At 48.9% G+C, this 7,514-nt stretch overlaps 1 protein-coding gene across 1 annotated transcript in view; it reads left to right on the top strand.

The window, feature by feature from the left end:
• The first annotated feature begins 3,266 nt into the window (after positions 1-3,266).
• The window catches only part of CHD9 (chromodomain helicase DNA binding protein 9), a 212,261-nt gene continuing 208,013 nt past the window's right edge, over positions 3,267-7,514 (top strand). Inside the window, exon 1 of the mRNA XM_032854469.1 lies at positions 3,267-3,355. The gene's annotated coding sequence lies outside the window, so the exon portion shown is untranslated. The remainder of the gene's footprint in view (positions 3,356-7,514) is intronic.

Genomic DNA, 7,514 nt, shown 5'->3' with positions numbered 1-7,514 from the left:
CTAAGAGCAGGATGGAGAACGACAGCAAGCAGATTTGGAAAGGCAAAACGCACTCTAGCACGACCCACATGGCTGTTGCTCTCTAGGGGCCCTGAATCTGTTAGGGGAGACGATATCTTCGCAGGGAATTAAACTATGAGGTAAGCACTTTAATACAGGGAAAAGTTTACACTGGAAAGAGAGAATAGGGAAGGGCTTCCTTGAGCTAGACCTAGAAGGATGAACAGAATATGAGCCTGCAGAGGAGGGAAAGGACATCACGGCCAAGATGAAGAAACGCAAATCCCTCCCGAGAAGTTCAGTAATTTGCATTCAGTTATGGAAAGGCAGCCAATGGTCATGGTTAGAAGCACCAGTTTCAGCATGAAAGGAACCTGGGATTGAATACTAACTCTACAGTACACATGCTGTGTGGCCTTCAGCTAGTTCTTTACCATCTCTGACTCGTGGTTTCCTGGACTTTGGGAAATCAACGAGATGGCATATATATTTTCTGCCATTGTACCTCATAATATCTGGCAGGGTTTGCAGGTACAATTCATAACCACAAAGTGACCAGACTTACTCCTGCTGATCATAGACCCACTCCCAAAGTCAAATTGCCATTCAGTCCACGGGGCCAGGCTTCCAAGACCAAGTGGCCTTGGTCTCTAGCATTGCTACCTCCTTCCTTCTCTACCCTTCCTTTGCCAGAGTCTTGATGCCACCCTGCCCATGGCCCCGCTCCCCACAATGTGTGGGTCCTTCCATTTTGGATTCTCACTCTCTTTAATGGAACATCACTCTGGAAGGCACATATGCCCATTCCTAATAAAAATAGCTTGTAGCTTATAACTATGAAATTATTTAAAAAAAAAATACAAAATTCTCTCTTTGAGGGAAAGCACGGACAGAACAAGAGAACAAGAGGTTAAAAAATGAGACTCCTTTGTCCCTCCTGTCCCATATCTAAAACAGTGTCCAAGTAGGTGCTTAATAAACAGTAGCAAAGTACTCCTAAGGTAAATATTGTGCAGTGGGGCAAGCCAAACCGAAATCCCAGCCACACCATGGGCTCTCTTCCACCAAGGACAAATTACATCATGAGTCTCAGTTTCTTCATCTGTAAAATGGGAAACCTAATAGTGCCTACTTCACAGGGGTATGTATCAAATCAATAAATCAGTAAGTTTCAAATCATGCGAGGATTATGTGAGGTTTCAAATCAATAATCAGTCTGAAATTCTTAATGCCTAAGCCATCACCAGTAATAATAATACTTCTGATTACTGTCAAACACTGTGCTGTCCCTCAAGGAGTCCCCTGATGGAGAACCCACGGAGAAAATGGACTTGTTGATAACTGCAGTTTCTGAAACACTGTGATTAGTGAAATTAAAAAAACAAAACAAAACAAAACAAAAAACCAGCAAGAGGACTCAGAGGAAAAGTCCTTAGGAAAACCTTTAACCTCATCAGGTGATACCTGACGTCAGAATCCCAGAGGTGGTGATCTAGGACTTTGCCCAGGCATGCTCTGGGGCACAGTGGGGTGAGGGGGAGGGAGCGCTTAAAAGGACTGGGGCAAGAACAATCTGGAAATGACTCAGAGACACTTTAAAGTGAAAGAGTGGGAAGTGCCTCTGTCAGCGCTTCTCTGACCCATTCACCTTCACCAGAGCACCAGCCTGCCATGTGTAAGCTGGGGCCCAGCCTTATCAGTCACACACGTGTGTGCACGCACGAGCGCGCGCACACACACGCACACACTAACCCTGCCCCTTGCCCTTCCAGGCAGTACCCACAGGTGATAGCCCCTCCTCTCTTCCTCTTGAAGGTCACTTGGACCACATTCTACCATTACAGAGAGTTCAAAAATAAAGTAGACCCTTACACAGGTCCGGGGAGGGAGGGTTGGCACAGACCTTTCTTTCACAAAGTATCTCTAATCTTTCCACTGGTGATGCTATCCCCAAATGTCATGGTGCAGAGAAATAGCCAGGATAAGAAGGCATTTCCCCATACAACCTTGTAACACTTGTATCCATCACCAGGCCGCTTTGCCTTGGGTGCCCCAGACACTGATTTTTTGGTATGGTAAATCCTGTACTTACCCTGTGAGGAGCTCCACTGCATATTTGTGTGAATGTGAAAGTGTTCATTTGTTACATTCAATGTGAATTCAATGAGGACAGAGATTTTGGCGTGTTTTGCCCTTTGTTGTATCCCTCCATTGTAGAAAACTGTTTGACTCCTAGTAGGTGCTCAGTTAACGTTTGCTGAGGGAATAAAGAAATGAAATGTAAACACTTTAAATAGTCCGTCATCTTTGTAACCCTGTTTTGGCATGTTTTCATTAAAATAATAATAATAATAAATACGGGAAGCCTCAGAAAAAGGAGGTGGCTTAGGGTACCCACCGCTCTCAAAAAGCCTGATAGTGGGACTGCCCTGGACATTGCTTAATTATCAGCCAACAGGTTCTTAGCCTAGGGCGGTTCCACTCTCCCACTCCCCACCGCCCCACGCCCCCGCCCCAGCCCAGGGTGGGGTGGTGGTACTGGCATTTAGTGTCAGGGAGTCATGGGAGGTTAGAAGTCCTGCGAAAGCCCCAGGAAAGCCCCAACCAAAAAAAAAAAAAAAAAAAGCCATCGGCAGCTGGCCGAGAAAGATGACCTGGTTTGCCAGCTCGTAAGGGACCTGATTGTGTCTCCCAGCTCCGCATAGGGTCTGACACGGATTAGGAGAGTCCAATCAACTTCAGCCAAAGAGACTGGAGGGAACAAGGTAGGAAGGAGGGCAAAGAGGTGGACGGGCGGGGTGGCAAGAATAAGAAAAGGTTGGTGGGAGGGAAAAGGCCTCCCAGGGCTCGAGAGAAACCCAGTCCCTTGCATCTTCGGATGCTTCCACATTATTTCAGAAAGAGGCTGCTCCAAACTGGGGTAATCTGAAAGCTGCCGGCTGAAAATAAAGATCCCCCTGAGTGCAGCCAGGAAAAATCCCAGGATGGCTCCCAGACCAGGAGCCAGGGCCTGGCTGGCCGCCGGTGCTCCCCCGAGGAAGTTGAGCAAGTTCGGGTCCCAGCGCCCTCCGGGGGGGGAAGGTGGCCGGGGGCGCCGGGGATCCGCGCGCGCGGGGCTCGCCCGCGAGCCTGACCGCCGCCCACGTGGGCGGGCCGGCTGCATTTCCGCCCGGGCCGCGCTCGCTCCCACCTCCCGGGGCCGCGGCCCCCGCGCCGCCTCCGCGGGCCCGCTAGGTGGCGCCTGCGCTCTAGTGGGCGCCGCTCGGGCGCGGGCGAAAGCCACGGCGGAGCCGGGCGGCAGAGCGAACCCGAGCCCCTGGATTCCGGGGACTGGAGGGCAGCGGCGGCAGCCAAGGTAGGATTCCTGAGCCTCGGGCGTTTCCCTCGAGCCTCTACGGTCGGGGTGGGCAGCGCGGCGGCCGCCGAGCCCCGCGCGCGGTCCGCGCCCAGAACCGGAGAAGTCGGAGCGGCCACACGTGTCGTTGCCAAAGGGGACCCGGAGCCCCGCGGTCTCCAAGCTGGGCCTAGGGGCAGAGCGGAACAGCAGGTCGCCGGCACGCAGACGTCCTCCGCTTAGCCTCTGCCTCCGGAAAGCCTGCCCGAATTCCCCGAACGGCAAGTCCGAAAAGGAGAGAAAGAGTTCCCGAGGCCCAGAGCGACTCCAGCTTGCAGCCCAGTGCGGACGGGAGCCAGACACCCTTCTCAAACTTGGCGGCACGTTGGGATCCCTTGGGGAGCGTTAAAAAATGCTGGTGCCTCCACCACCACCAGCGTCCCCCTCCCCTCGCCCAGACTCAAATGTTAAGTGGTCTGGGTTGGGGCCTGGGCATTTGGATCTTTAAAAGCTTCCCAGGAGACTGCAATGAGCCATTAAGTTTGAGGACCCTTGATGTAAGGTTGGAGAAAACCCGAGGACGTTTGTTACAGAGCCCGAATGCTGATTCTTCTTCTTCTCAGACCCCCCACCCCAACCCCCACCTCTCCTCCTCCTCCTCCTTCCTGCTTTTGAAGCAGGAAATACCTCTGCCTTTGAGCTGTCAAAGCCAAGATAACAAACCAACAGGGCTGGTTCTGAAAGGGTTAAACTCAGAAGTGGGCCAGGAACAGAAATACACTGATATGGAATGTGAGAGGAGACTCTTCAGCTACCCCCCTCATTTTAGTAAATGCAGCTGAGGAGTCACAGTAAGCCCCCCTGTAGGTAATAAAAATGATAATGTATTTGCATAACAGGCAAAGTGGTTACCAGCATGGGCTGGGACTCCCCGGAGCTAGCTCAAGAATTCATGGTACCATGCCTGGCCTCAGTTTCCCCATCTGCAAAATAGGTGTGATGGTATAAACCTCTTAGAGTTGTTGTGGGGATTATTAACAACGAAAGGTCACGTTTCCTGAGGGTATACCTGTGCTAGGTGCTGCGCTAAGTGCTTTCTGTGCATTTTCAGTTTTGACTTCTCATCGTGGCCCACAAGACAGTGCTGTAATTACCCCCATATGGGTAGAAGAAGCTGGGTCTCAGAAAGGTCAAGGAACATGCTCAGGGTTATATAATTAGGCAGATTCTGGGCAGTCTGACTCTAGGGCCCATGTGCAGTAGTAATCTGTTTCCCTCATTGAGAGAATGTAGAGAAAACACTTAGTCCAGGGCAGCTCGTGGTGCATTTTCCATTGACCACGGCTGTCACTGCCTTTGTCACAACAAAGCACTTTCACTGAATTGACTCATTCATTCATGATCTATTCGTTATCAAGAGCCTACTATGTGCCAGGCAGCTTCCCAAATGCTAGACCTAAAATGGTAAGACAGAGGTAAACGGGCTCTCAGCAAATTCACACTCCCATGAATGAGAGAACTGAGAAAAAGTACAGTAGATCTTCACCTTTCGCAGATTCTGTAATCGTGAATTCTCCTGCTTGCTAGAATGTGCGTGTAACCCTCAAATCGATATCCATAGCACTTCCGTGATCATGTGTGGACATGAGCAGAGTGGCCAGAAATTGGAGTTGAGGTTAACACAAGGCAAAGCTCTGCCTTCGGGTGTTAGCTCTCATACTGTAAGCAAGTGTCCCTTTTGGGGTCTATTTTGTGCCATGTTTTCTGCATTTTTGTGCGCTTTTTTCTGTTGGTGATTTCTCTGTTTGAAATTGCCCCCAAGCATCGCGTTCAAGTGCTGACTAGTGCTCCTAAGCCTAAGAAGGTTGTGATATACCTTACTGAGAAAACATGTATTTGATAAGCTGTGTTCAGGCATGAATCGTCATGATTTTGGCTGTGAGTTCAATATGATTAAATCAACAGTGTATATTAAATTAGGTGTCTTTAAACAGAAACACACATAACACAAGGTTAGGTATTGATCTGTTGATGAAAATATGACCAGAGGCTCCCAGAAACCTAACTTTAGGTTTTCCCTGGGAGCAATGGTTCCATATTTGCTAATTCCATATCCATGGCAACTTTATAGAACATAGCTGCTATGAAGAGTGAGAACTGACTGCAGTTAGACTTTACCCCACATGCAATGAAAGAATCAAGGTGCAGAGGCGTACAGAAAGGGCCTGCCTTAGATTGGGTGTCAGAAAGGTTGGAAGCAGACAGGGATGGAGTGGGTGGATGAGGAAAAAGTGTTTCAGGCAGCAAAAGTAGCATGTGCAAAGGCCCAGAGGTCACCAATGGCTTGGCAAGGTCGAGAAACTCAAGGAGAGCCAGTGTTCAGGGAGTGTAGTAGGCAAAGAGAACAGAATTGCAGCAATAATAATAATATGCTGGAGACAGAGGCTGGGGCTAGGTGGCACTGCGTGTTTTGTGGGCAGCCCTCATTTCATCAGATTAACACAGTAGTCCTGGCAGGCTGGGCTGGATGGTTTCCCCCTCCCACAGATGAAATTGATGCCCTGTGTGGTTAAATACCTTATCCAAAGTTACACAGCTGGTAAGCAGCAAATCTGACCTCTAGTATCTCCCTCTTAATGTAATGCTGAACAGACATTTGAGTATTGATCCGAGATCTTAGAACATAGTCCTGGGCTAGAGATTTGTTTTGGCCTGGGGAGGAGTCGTAATAAGTGCTACAGAAGCCATCAAGCATGGGTAAAACTACTTGGGACAGGGCACGGAGTGTGGAGAAGAAAAGTCCTCATGCCCTTTAAAAATAAAAATCGTCCTGATATAAAACCATTAATGCCTCAGTGACAGAGTCCCAGTTGCCTGCAGGGGCAGAATGAGTAGTGAGGGTGGGCACAAAAGTGTAGAAAAAGGAGGTGTGAAGGTCTGACCCAAATGCCCCCAGAATACTAGGTCTGGCATGGGTCTCCCCATCCATGGGGCAGCCAGTCTCAGTCTGCCTCTTGTCCCTGAAGGACAACGATCTTAAGCAAGGCTCAGCAAACCTTTTTCTATAAAGGGCCAGATAGGAAATATTTTGAGCTTTGTGGACCATATGGTTTCAGGTGGCATCTTCTCACCTCTGTGGCTGTAGAAGAACAGCAGCCTCAGGCATGGAAATGAGTGTGTTCCAATAAAACTTTATGTAAACCTTTATTTATGGACACTGAAATTTGGATTTCATATGACTTTAATGGGTCACAATATGTTATTCTTCTTTTGATTTTTAAAAAAACATGTAAAAATGTGGGGCACCTGGTTAGGGGTCTGCTTTACAACTCAGATCAAGATCCCGGGGTCCTTGGATCAAGCCACACATAGGGCTCCTTGCTCAGTGGGGAGTCTGCTTCTCCATCTCCCTCTGCCCCTCCCCCTGCTTGTACACTCTCTCTCTTTCTCAAATAAATAAATAAAATCTTTTTTTAAAAAATTAAAAAATATAAACTCAGCTCATAGTTGCACAAAATCAGGCTGTGGGTGGGTGGGCTGTGGTCCATGGGCTATAGTTTGCTGCCTTGTTTATCCAGAATCATGAGACCTGAGGGCCATAAGAATACTAAATGTCTATCTAGCTAAATCTTTACTTGACCCATGAATCCCCATCCGCTGTTCTCAGCTGTTTCTTGGGTTCCCCCAATAAAATGGAAATCACTCACTGGGTAACTCATCCCATTGCTAGAAGTTTGAACTATACCTAGTTGGGGCTTCCCCAAACCCAGATCACGAGACAAGAATTTGGGTGTCAGGGGGCACCTGGGTGGTTCAGTGGGTTAGGCCTCTGCCTTCGGCTCAGGTCATGATCTCAGGGTCCTGGGATAGAGCCCCACATCGGGCTCTCTGCTCAGCAGGGAGCCTGCTTCCCAGTTCTCTAGGCCTACTTGTGATCTCTCTCTCTGTCAAATAAATAAATTTTAAAAGTCTAAAAAAAAAAAAAAAAAGAATTTTAGTGTCAGGACTTCACCAGGGAAGTGATCCCAGAGAGCCCGGTGAGAGTGATATGGCCCCTAGGAAAGGAGGAAAACCAGTGAAGGATGTGTTGGTGAGTGAGTTAGCGCCAGTGCAATGGCTCAGTCTCGCCAGGAAACCCTTGGAGAGGTTGTGTGTCCCCTGAAGAGGCTAGGGAGCTGGG

The sequence above is a fragment of the Lontra canadensis genome, unplaced genomic scaffold (assembly GCF_010015895.1).
Source record: "Lontra canadensis isolate GAN:19392208 unplaced genomic scaffold, GSC_riverotter_1.0 scaffold8, whole genome shotgun sequence".
Lineage (NCBI taxonomy): Eukaryota > Metazoa > Chordata > Mammalia > Carnivora > Mustelidae > Lontra > Lontra canadensis.
This window is presented reverse-complemented; position numbering and strand designations above follow the sequence as displayed.